This window comes from Lepeophtheirus salmonis, chromosome 3, assembly GCF_016086655.4.
Source record: "Lepeophtheirus salmonis chromosome 3, UVic_Lsal_1.4, whole genome shotgun sequence".
NCBI lineage: Eukaryota > Metazoa > Arthropoda > Copepoda > Siphonostomatoida > Caligidae > Lepeophtheirus > Lepeophtheirus salmonis.
Window position 1 is genome coordinate 10,698,500 of NC_052133.2, and position 13,075 is coordinate 10,711,574.

Genomic DNA, 13,075 nt, shown 5'->3' on the forward strand with positions numbered 1-13,075 from the left:
TATATTAACGTCATAGTAGATGAGTAGCTGTGTGTTTTGTCAAAAACTGTTTTTATTTCCCAGCAGTCCGTACAATATATCAGATTGAAAATTCTAGCAAGCCCAATTACATGATGGTTAAACCTTGTACCTAGACTAAGGCCAAGTTTATTTGAAAAGAAAATCTCTGAATTTAATCTGAGTTAAACGTAATTTCAAACTTTTATATTTATCAGTTCAACAGTTGAACATATATATATATTTTTGTTGAAATAATAAGGAAATATATTTTAATATAAATTTAGTAACCTTAATTTATGAATTTCTACAAAAAGCTCTATTAACTTAGTTTTTTCTTTAAAAATGTAAATTTTCAAAACTTTAGGGACGTTGAGCTACCTCTAAACATTTTCAAAACTGTTAAAACTTTTCTTAAATCTTTTTTTTTTTTTGTACAATTAGGAACAATTTTTAACGGAAGCCATTTTCTTTGTTTAAAAAAACTGATGTCATTGTCGCCCTAATATACATAGGTAAATACTTTTTCCAACCATTTCGAAATGAACTACAACCATAAGCCGAAATCATGTAAAGGTTAGTGAATTTATCCCTCTTAAACAATAAGATATACATTTAATAACTTTGAATTTAAACTTGTATAACACAGAGTTTCAAGCGGAGCTGGAATAAATTTGTCAAGCAATGTGAGCTCTTGTTTGGACGGAAAAGTATTCAGATTGTCAGGTTGTTTAACATACTGATAGCATGGCTACCATAGATTGTCTGTATATATATAAAAAAAGAGGAACTTTTAATGGACGGCAAGAAAGGATTCTGGCTGAGATGAGCAGATTGATAGGTTCTGTATACATCTCATAGGTAAAGGGCCATCACAGTAATACGGGCAATGAATAAGTTGATGTAATAGGTAAATTGGTATGTAGAATGACTGAAAAATCGACTTTGGAAGTCCCATTGGTCACAGTAAAAATTGAAATAAAAAAAAATGATTGGTTGAAAGAGTGGAATGGTAATTCAAGTTATTGGGAAACAAAATAATTTTTATTCATCTTTTTGGGGGATGGGAAATATATAAAGAGAGAAGAACATCAATTAAAAGGTTTTAACTTTTGTGACTCGTTATATTCCCTTGAAGAAACATCTAAAGGGTATGGGCTTGGTAGAGGATGACTCATGCAAGTTGTGTGGAGAAGAACCAAAATTTCTGTACATCTAATAACAAGATGTGATGCTCTTGAAAGCGTAAGAAGGAGTATATGGACATTGGTCAAGATCTGCAATAGATTAAGAAATAAATTTGATGTTTTATTGATAGAAATATTGCCACTGGTGGTCGTTTTGGGGATGTTTTATTGAAATTTGATATTTTAACAGTAATGGCGAACTGTTGGGAAATGAGACTATGTTTGTTTACTTTCACTTTAAAAGGGGTCTTATTTTCATTATGATGTATTTAAATTTATTTTAACTTATTTTCAATTTATATTTTGGTTTAGATATGAGGTCTATTTTAAGTTTTGATATAAGGCAACCTTTAGGATTTTATTTTATTTGTAACAATGTGATGACTGCATTTTGATATGAAATATACCTCAACTTCTGGGCCATATGCTATACGCATGGGTTTCTGTATTAAATTGAAGTTTCCGTGACTTTGGAGCTGCTGTGTCGTCGCATTTGCTCCAGGGGCCAGAAGGGGGCGAAAAAACTTTGAATCTCGGTTTCTCTCAAAATAAACTTTCGAAACAATAGTTGTTAAACTTTGTACGCTGTAAACTACAGCAAAAATTATAAATATCTCCAGCTATGATAAAAAATTATAAGGTAAAGATTTCTTAGAGTCTGAATAGGATAAAACATGAATTCTGGCCCAAATACTTTTGGACTCCCACGTCCCCTGATCTAAATCCTTTGAACTTTTCAGTATGGTGACATATTGAGTCTAAGCGTGTCATGTCCGCGACAGCAGTATTATGAACCTCAAAGCCCCCGTGTTGACTCATTGGAGGAGTATGTCCAATTCTTATATTGCTAAAGTATTTACTGCCTTCTGACCTCATCTAGAGGGTGAAACTAAATAAGTTTGAAATCAAACTCATAAATAATAGTCTTCATAATGGGTAAATAAATTATTTAGAAGACTTTCCTATACAAACTCATTCTGATCTGCTGCAAATTTTATTTGAAGCACAATAAAAGTGGGCAAAGTCTTCTCGAATACCTGCTATACCAATTTTTGGGTTTTGATTAATTGAGTTCAAATCAAATCAAATTTTCAACCCTAAAAATATTCTGAGTGTTTTCGTGTAATTTTCAGAAAATTTTCAGCTTTAGTAGAATAAAGTTTTTTCGAGTTCGAGTAATAATTAAATCTAAAACAACTCCTTTGTACTCCTTAAAAAAATATAAACGATATTTTTACAGTGGGATGTATGGAATGTATGGAAAGTATCCGCAAGGAGTGCTTTAGGGACTCAATGTAAATAAGGTTCAAAAAAAAAAAAATCTTTTTTTTTTTTTTTTTTTTTTTTGGGAGCGGGGAGGGGCTTGGTTAACTTTGTGTTAGACCTCAGATTTTCACTTACACCACTGACACGATACATCCAAAACAAAGAATTAGCCATTGTCCTTTGAATCATATTTGTGGATCCTGGAATTTTAAAAGAAAGGATTAAAAGTTGTTGTAGTTGAAATCTAGGAATAATCCTGTAATTTTCATATAAAAATTGATAATGCTGGGTAAAGCATTAAATTCATATGGGAAGTCAAAAATATTTTTTTATGGTCCTTCACCGTATTTTTATGATTATATATCTATTTACCTATGTTTATTGGACTAGTAAATTACTAACTTTTTAGAAATGTTGTGCTCTCATTGGCTTAAAATATACATTTGAGTAAAAAGTTTTGAAAAAGTTATAGGGTCCCCTAACGCCCTCAAATTTTGGAAAATTGATGTTTTTTTCGAAAATGTTGTCTTCTTCTTTCACTATCTTCTAACCACAAGCAGATATGATTAAACGTATTTTATAACGTTTTTTCCCCAAATGAAAATTTTTAGTCTATGAGATTTCAACGTTTCCAAAAAAATAAAAATAAATATAAGAAATTGATCAGTCTAATGTAAATATTTACTAAATTTATTTAGTTCGTTTTTGAATAAAAATGTTGGTCGTCTTTTGGTGTCCACTGCGGTTTTCTAACATGGAAAAAATTAAAAAGAAAAAATCAATTTAGGAGAAAATTATTTGAAAGAATTGTTTAGTCTTCCAAATTTATAATTTTGCACAAGATAACTAGTTTACAAGAATAACCAATATTCCAAAAGTTTTTAAAGAACTTTTCGTGAAAATGTATTTGTTTATACTAAGACACAAAAAGAAGTAATACCTGTTTATGAGTAAAAAAAGAACGGACTAAAGTTCATTGAAGTTCTTACGCACTTATTTAGCACGCATAATTTCTCCTTTTTTTACTATTATGATTCCATTTCACTTCTTCATATTCTTTTCTTTTTGTATAATTATAAAGTTACAACATAAGGATAATGTATTTTTAATTCATTACTATTACACAGTCAGAGAATTATACACGTTAAAAAAATATAGACACTACATATTATAAATTAAACAATTACACAAATAAAACTAGAAAATGGGAGGTGAGAAAAGAAATAAAAAACCTCACTTAAGAAACACGATTTAAAAAATCAAAGGATTTGATAAATTAGTAAAATAATGATGTAATTAAAAAATAAAACATAAGAAAAGTCACAAAACACATGTTAAAAAACGAAATTCATTAAGAGGAGCGTAGGCTATATTTTTGTGGAGTTTGATATTTTCGCAATTGGACCTTGCAATCATGTTTTGTGTAATTTATTTTATTTGTTACCCTGATAATATGGGTGGGATGATTATCCCGGTTTTAGATTTTCTTGTTTTAAAATTGTACTTTGTTTTATCCTTTTATATAAGTACGTAATCTTTTTACCTTTTAGTACTGAATTGCTCTTATCTCGAGAATATACCCTATTTCTACATACTCCTTCACGACTCCCTTTTTATTCATAAATTGGCGACGATCTATTTGACGTTTCATCTTAATACATAATATTTTGATCCAATTCTGAACAGAAGAGCCACGTCGTTAAAACTATGAATTTTTTCCCTCTTTGATGGACCCCCCTTCCTAGATAGTGAGTGAGTCTTTCACACATTATTGACCATATTACTTGTGGCTGCTTGCAGTAATGAAAAACAGGGGCGAGCATTTTCTTTTTCTTGTTGTCTCTCTCTCTATATATAATAATATAATACGACTCAAAGACAACTCGGTATTTCAGGTAGGATAATAATAAAAAAAGGAAGAAAATATGAGTGCTAAATTGTTCGTAAGTACTTCAGTGAAATCACCTTAACAATCCAAACGTTGTGGAAATGTGTACTAGCATAATTAATTCAATTTGAGAATTGAATTCGGATTTAGAATATAACGGTTTCTTTTTGATCAGACCTCGTATAGCTTAGTGAACTGACCTATTCAATATTTGAAGTGGTAGTTCTTGGGTCAGTCATTCAAATACTTTGTTAAACTATTTGATTTTTTTGTCAAAATTGTATTGCTTTGTAATAATGATTAGCTACTTACGAATTATTAGCATAATTTTTAGAATAAGTTCTTTGGAATTTTTTTAGAAGTTGTGTTTATTAAATAACTTTTTTTTTATAAAAAAACAAACTGTTATTTTTTTTCAATTGATATTTATTTTTAAATAATAAGTGTACCACTTTTTACAAAAATGGGTCTTCCTAGTGTCTATATATAATTTTTTTTATTTCACTTATCACCGGACCCCCAGTAAGGACTGGGTCAAGTACCCCCTAAAATTACCCCCGCACATAATATATGACTCATTCTATGATAAATTTTCACGATGAAACTTTTTATACTAAAATGTACTATGGGGTATTATGGGCAGTAGATCAGCTCATAAATGAAATTTTGGATCTGTAACATAATCCAACTCTTAGTTTTAAAGCTTTAAAGATAAAGAAGTTAGAACTTTCACGAATATATGGTTAGTAGTATATCAACAACTAAAGTAATATATCCAGTTCTAAAAAAATAGAGGTTCTCACAAAATATAGAGGAAACATTTATGAGCATAAAACATTTCAACATTCCATTACAAGGCCTTATGATTTCAAAATATGTTCAATTACCCTTGAGGTTATTAATTTTTGTTTATTGGCATGTATTTCAGTTGCACATATGTTATGTTTGGCACGATCATCTAGAAGTTATGAGTAATTAATGGATGTGAGGATGATATACAAATAGTTGAACTAACTAAAACTTCACTTAAATGAAATATGAAATATCCTTGGCATATTCATTAATTACTCATAACTCAATCAGGTTTGGAATATAATTGAATCCAGTAGGAAAGGAAGTTCCCTACTCAGGAGTTCAATAATAATGACAATAGCTAAGAAAAAAAAAAGGATTTCTTCAGATTACCAAAATAACAAAATAATGGGGCAACTAAAAAATGGACACGATTTACATCCTAACATGAATTATTATATACATCCCAGAGAGTAATAACAAAAACAAATAGAAACAGTGATCTTTGTATATATGCACACGCCTATCATATTTCATAAATACGACTACATTATTATTTCTTAGATCAAAATATGTTTATAATATACATCATAGAGCACCAAGGTTAATAGAAATATAAGTTTATACTATAACGCTTTTCCGACTTATGTTTAAATTCCACCATGCTTTTAAATAGTGACGTCAAAGAGTATAACTGTGCCCAAGAGTAGCTATATACGACCTTCTTTGATTTTTGACTGATAGAGTACCCCTGTTATTCTTTATGACGTAAAAATCTCTCTGTCTTGTCCATCAGTTGGTACAGTACATCAAATTAATAATTCTGGCAAGTCCAATTACATGATGGCATAACCTTGTATTTTTATTAACCTTGATGGAGCACTATAAAGAGTGTCTCCGGTGACGGGTATTCAAATATTCATTGATTCTGACATACAGATAAACGTTACTTTCTTAATAAGAAATCAATCAATTATTATTTTATTTTGATTGGTTGAGTTACCTAAGAATGTTAGCTAGACATTTGATTCTATATCTGATATATGATACTTTATTCTGGTTTGATATAGTCTTTAAAAAACAATCAGTTTCCCTATCAAATATACTTTTAAATGTATCCAGTAAAATATTGAAATGACTATGAAAACAATATATTCTAAATTGTGGGCATACACATTGCCGGAAACCACGTTGCCGAATTCCATTTTGCCGAACGTACATATCGCTGAATTACCACTTTACCAACCAGGTAAAGTTGTTAAATATATATATATATATAATAATGATTAATACTATGTAACTGTTATTCCAATTTTATATATAAAATGTTAGTTATTAGCCACGAATTGCAATCATTAATTAATAACAAATTGATTCATTTCATTTTGAAGGTGTTTCAATAGTTGGCTCAAACCAGTATTAGAACCATTGTAAAATGTCAATCCCCCAATAAATCACGGCGTTACCTCACTAACACAAAATATAGAGTTTATTTTGTTATCTGCTATCAATGTTCAGATTTCTTGAATGAATATTTTTCGTATTGATTTTCGATTGGACTTGTTCTCCTTGTGTAGCGTAAGTTTCTCGTCTATCTCTATAATTATAGAGTGAATTGGTAAATAATTAAACATTGTATCTTTTAAAATTAGAGAAACATGAATGGGAGACATAACTGTTATTATTTACTCATCTGTATTATACAAATTTTGAAATGTTAAGAGTCATTTTTGACAATGTTCCAATAAGCAATGTTGAAGACCAAATAATTAGCTGTAGATTGGTAACAAAAACATTGTCCTAGTCGTAAACATGAGCACACAGTTTGAGAAAAGGATTGGAATCGCAGCGCTTCTCGACGCGGGTTTGTAACATAATCGTGGAAGAGGATTTACGATGTCTTAATGAAGTTGAAGGTCAGGACACCCTACAGAAGTAGACAGGAAACCCTCCTTGTCCGTCAGCTGCCTGAAGTTGGCCTTCAAGAAAAATACAAATTCCCCAAATGCTGACATGGCCAGTAAGATAAACAAGTCCCCATCAGTGGTGCCCAAGCTTATAAAAAAGGCAGGAAGAAAGTCCTTGTGGAGATAAATAATGGTAAGGACGTGCTATTATTTATCAATGGGTGTACATTTTATTATCAAGCACATTCATATGTACGTTGTATATTTTTTCCATTTTATGTCGTAAAAATATCAATTATCAACATTCAAGAAAGCACACTATAGACCGTGTTTACTAACGTCATAAATTGAATCATAATTGAAGGTGACGGTATCTGGGGAGATCAAAGTTGATATTTTTACTACAAAAATAGACAAACTAAAAACAAATCTGAATTAAATTCCATCAAATGGCTTTAAGAATAAAAAAGACTTAACACTTGCATTGAATACTACTTGGATACAGCGATAATGTAGTTAAATCAAAGAAGTATGTAGTGAAAACCCATATTTTATGGTTAAATCTGCACTTTTTTTTAACGTCACTGTAATAAAATACAGCTCACCCCAATTGCAAATACATTCCGGTGCCGCTACTAACAACTCATATCAAAGATTTGGAGATGGCCTTGATATTTGCTAATCGATTTGTAATTAAATTTATATTTTGAAGACTTCACTACTCAACTTGGACTCAAAAGGTGAGACTCGAGGGTTTATTTGATTTAAAACCATTTGTTCAGAAGTTTTCTCACAACCTTTTAAATTTTTATATAAGGTCACTACCATTAAAATCTGAACACTTTAAATTTTAAACTTCAACAAGATATAATTTATTCATTAACAATGAAACTTCAACAAAATTAATACTATAAATAGATGTGTCTGAGCTCTCTTAATGATTAATTTAGCCACCCTTAGCGGCAATGATAGCTTCCTGGTGAGAGCAGAATGCCTGGCACCTACTGCGGATGTAAACCTCTGTCATGACGTCCCAGTGCATGCTGATATTGACTTTGAGGGGCTCAGTGTTTTGAAGACGGACAGTTAAGCCTACCCCTCGACATGAACCGTTAAGGTATGATCGAGGGGTTGACATCAGGTCTGTAGGGGGCTAAAAGTGTCGAAAAAGAATTCAAAAGACTCATTCAAAAAAGTCTTGGCACGGGAGAGATGTGTTTCTTTCATTGCTGGTGACAAAAGTGGCCAGGACAGTCTGGCGTGAAAGCTCCAGATCTCTTGCATGAACCTTCATGAACTTGATGAGATTGGCCTGGGCTGTTTTTTTATTTCTGAAGGCTCCAATTGGGACTTTTCAACAGAGCCCTTCTTTTCTCCAACTTTTCGGACTTGCTGACGGTGTAGATGGTGGTCCTGGAGACTGAATAATTATGGACTAATACAACACTACAAAACAGGGTTTGAGCAAGTACATTTATATGTAATTTTATTAAAATTTCAAGTATAAGTATTAGGCTTATTGTTATGGAAGTATTTAAGTAATTTAAAAGTATTTGTAATGTATTCAAGTAATTTAAAAGTATTTGCAATGTATTCAAGTACAAGTGTAAGTACTGTAAAGAGTATATTTACTTATTGTTTTATAGGTTTGTTAACCAAAAAAAAAAATATAATAATGATGTATTTTATATAAAATAACAGGTAATTATATAATTTTAAGTGATAAATGAATCAATATCAAAATTACTTTTATTTGTTGGATATAGACGGAGGAATTGAAATTTTTAATTGCCAAAAAAAAGTAAAACTTTCTATCTTACGCAATCTTCTCACTTATTATGATTATTTCTTTGTTTAGTTTATTTCAACAATAGACGTCGATTTTAAATATTACCATAACATACATAGCAAAACATACTTTTTAATATTAGATAAACTGTTAAATTTGGCACTTGAATTTTCTGGTTTTGAAAATAAATTTATTATTATAAAATTATGACACTTAGTTGATAAAAGACTAAAATTTACTTGAGATATAGGCTTGGAAGTTGGAAAATATCAAAGTTATTGGGATAATAACTTGAAGGTAGAATATTAATGACAAAATGAAGTAGCTTTAACTCACGAAGTTGTGTATAGAAGATATAATGTTCAAATTAATAATATTCATCATATCAAATAACGATAATAATTCATTTATTGTCCAAAGTATAAGAGTCATATTTAATCATGTTAAGCTAAGTACTCTATCTTGTTATATTGTCCGATTTAAGTTGCATTTCATATTTCGACAAATCAGTATCTCACAATTATTTCAACTTTTTCTATGAGGTATATATGTACAAAGTTCCTTTCATACCACACTATGAATTGTAATTGGAAATACCTATTTGTTCACTGTTCTAGGACACATCCCCGAAAAAAAAGTATAATATGATGATTCATACTACAATACTATGTAGAGGGCCAACCGTTGTTATTTACCAATTTTAACACACAAAGTATTGAAGTCTATGGCAAGATCCTATGTGAATTAGGAAACAGGTTTTTTAACTATTAATTGAACCCCAAAAAATATGATTCAGTTAATGTATCTGCACTAAGAATTGATGGTGAGCTCCAGGTGGCGGCAGAAGCTCTGGATGTACACGGCTCTCATGGAGGCCCCTGCCTTGTTGACTGAGGTCTTGTAGGGCGCGGGTGCTGTTATAGCGTCTTCTGCAGACCTTGTACTCTACGTGTACCTAGATGGAATAGTCTAGGGGTTGAGGTCTGGACTCTGTGGCAGTCACAACTCCTTTACCCAGAAGTGCATGTTGACTTGGAGCCACTCTTGGGTTTTCTTTGTCGTGTAGGCAGGTGTTCCATCTTGTTAGAACACCCAGGAAAAATTGCCAACAATGGATTTCATCCATGATAGAACTTTGGTGTCCAGAATTTAGAAGTACTCATCAGCCTTGTGCCTGTATCCTAAAGGGAACCACACTGGATTTATGGGCTTCCTGTTGGATGCAACAAGGACTAACATAATCACTGAAGCAGAGTATTTGGCGATAGAGACATATTGATGCTCCCCCGCTACATCTCCAAATGTAACTACTTGATCATTCTGCCGGTTGAAGACAGGTAAACAGTAAAAAGGTCTTCTCATCAGAAAAGATCACAATGAGTCCACAGGTTCGCTTGAGGTGGTTCAGGACTTTTTTTTGCACGCTCCACTAGGACTTTCCTCTGTTTTTCTGTCAACAGAGGCACAGGAATACCCCGAAGAGACTTTGTTCCTGCCTTTTTTAAAACCTTGGACACCACTGATGGGGACTTGTTCATCTTATTGGCCATGTCAGCATTTGGGGAATTTGTATTTTTCTTGAAGCTCAACTAGAGGCAGCTGACGGATAGGGAGGTTTTCCTGTCTACTTCTGTGTTCTCCCCGACCTTAAACCGCATGGATACATTATAAATCGCCTTCTACGATTGTGGGACAATCCTGCATGGAGGAGCACTGCGATCCCAATCCTCTTCTCGTACTGTTTGCTCATGTTGCCGACTAGGACAACGCTTTAATATGCAACCGACAGCTAATTATGACTCTTAACATCTCCAAATTTGTATAATAGAGATGAGTAAATAATAACAGTTTGCCCAGTACAACTGAGGATCGACAAATTTTGTCAATGGCCTTGTTTAATATCCTTCTTACACTCCTCCCTTGTCACAGCTGATTATAGATAATCTAATGAAACGTTATGTTGGTTAAGCTGCTCTCCTCCAAATAAATTATTATTCAAATTGTGAGGGTTACTATGTTGATTTTCGGTTTCTTTTTTTTTACACCTGCAAAATACATACGACTTTCATGACTAATTACAATTACTTTAGAGCAATACTATTTTTATTATATCACGCAACCTTTCACCCAAAAAAAAGAAAGAATGTAGAGGACTAAAAATATGTTAGTAGTTAGTCAACTATTATTCCATATTTTTTTCTCAATTGTGGGCAACTTAACAAAAGTGAATTCGAACCCACGTTCAAGATCTGGTTCGGTGAAGCAAAAATATCTACAGCTGACAATAAATGGTATATCTTCTTATTAGCGAGTTAACACCGTGAGAAGAGAGACAAAAGGAGAAAAAATAAAATAAAGATCTTTAATCCAATTTTATATTAACTCAAAAGACTAAACTATTGATTATATATAAATAAATAAAAACTTTTGTGAGAGAGAATGTATAAAATAAACTTAATGAAAAGTTTAATGAAAACTTAGTAAGGAAGTACTTACAATTATAAAATTCCTTGAATTTTAATTTAAGGTAGGTATATATATAAAATACTAATTCATAAGACAAGAGACACTTTATAAATGTATGTTAGGGCGGTTTGTTTTTCAACTTATTTCAAATTTCGATTATGGCTAGTGCAGAAAAGTTGTAATATGGTATAAAAATCACGTATTCAACATAGTTTTGTCCAACAAGTTCAGCTTTAGGTCTCAGGTATAGGCCAAATTAAGACAAAATCTCTTTACTTTGTCAATATGGATACTAAAAAGACAGTATTAGTTAGTTTGCATAAAAAAATTTATATACATTTCTTTAAATTATAAACAATGTTTTTTTTTTATACTGATAAAAAACAAACAAATAGAAAAAGGTTAGGAAAATGGTATGTTCTGCGTTAAGCATGTCTTATTTTTTTTTACATTTTCAAAAAAATAAAGATGAGTGATGGGACGATTCAAAAAGATTCCTGAAGCCGATTCTGATTACAATTTTTTAATATTTTTTAAAAAATACCAATTTGCTAAAAGATTCATTTGAAATTTAAAAAGTTAAACTTTTGAACCAAAAAGTTTAAATGTACGATTTAATTTTAAAATTTTCTCCTAAAATCCATAAATTTTCAAAAAAAAACAAATTTTTTGGAAAAAAATTGAAAAACTAAATATTTTGAAAAAAAAATTGAAAAATTAAATATTTTGAAAAAAATTCATAGTTATATTTTTCTTGTAAAAGCAAAAATTCCTTTATTATCTTTTTTTTTTGGGTGGGGGGGGAATGTTTTTTTTCATAGCTTTAAAAAGTAGTTAATAGTTAAAATACCAGTAATAAATTAGAATTGGAATCGAAATATAACATTATTTTCTCCAGACCGATTCCAGAAAAAACACCCGGTTCTCCAATTCCAATTAATCGTCCCATCACTAGTAACGATCAATATTTTTTTATGATATTCTATCTTCTTTCACACAAAGGTATATTTTGAAAAAAAAACTCTATTAATATGTTTTATAGTTTTGAATCATGCCCATCATCATTAATAAATGCAAAATAATGATTAATGCTGTAATATAATCTTCATTGACGAAATAAAGAACTTTTGTTTAAAACTGCTAATTCGGTATGCAACCTACAGATGATATTGAAGGATAATAGTATTTTGCAGAGATTTATTTTCTTACAATATCACAACTTTTTTTAATTATCCTTAATCCAAATTCGAAAAAAGTGAAAAACAAACCGCCCTAATATATGTATTTGTAAAGTTTCATCTACTAGTCATTAAGTAGGCAGTATGTATGTATACTTTATACCAAATATAATTGAGTTGAAGGAATACACACTTTATAGGGGCTTCCTACAAACATATGTTCATATACATTTGTGATGAAGGCTCTTTAAGTCAGTATATATAAATATTATTTCGAAATGGCAGGACGACATTTTTTTCCTTTGCTATAGTAGCTCTTTAATTCAATTAAAACCCTTCATGAGTAGTGTTGGATCGGTTTTCCAAAATATATATATATATTATAAGCATATTTTTATCTCAGATATAACTAATTAGTCGTAGTAATTAACTATATAAAAACCAAAATTCATTTCTCAGTCAAATCTTGTATTTACTATAAATTTATAATGTTGGTGTGAGATCATGTAGAAATTGATTCCATAAACAACAGCTTCTTAAAAACAAATGCATTTAAATTGATTTAACACCGAATTTCATTTTTTTGGGTGAAAAAAATATAACAT

General features: G+C 30.8%; 1 long non-coding RNA gene across 1 annotated transcript; it reads right to left on the reverse strand.

The window, feature by feature from the left end:
• Positions 1 to 469: 469 nt before the first annotated feature.
• On the reverse strand, positions 470 to 10,806 carry LOC121115417 (uncharacterized). The gene is made up of 3 exons (XR_005863486.2): positions 9,066 to 10,806; positions 2,586 to 2,650; positions 470 to 1,274 (listed from the first exon to the last, which is right to left on the reverse strand). It is a non-coding gene; the product is annotated as an uncharacterized lncRNA (long non-coding RNA).
• Between the last annotated feature and the right edge of the window lie 2,269 nt (positions 10,807 to 13,075).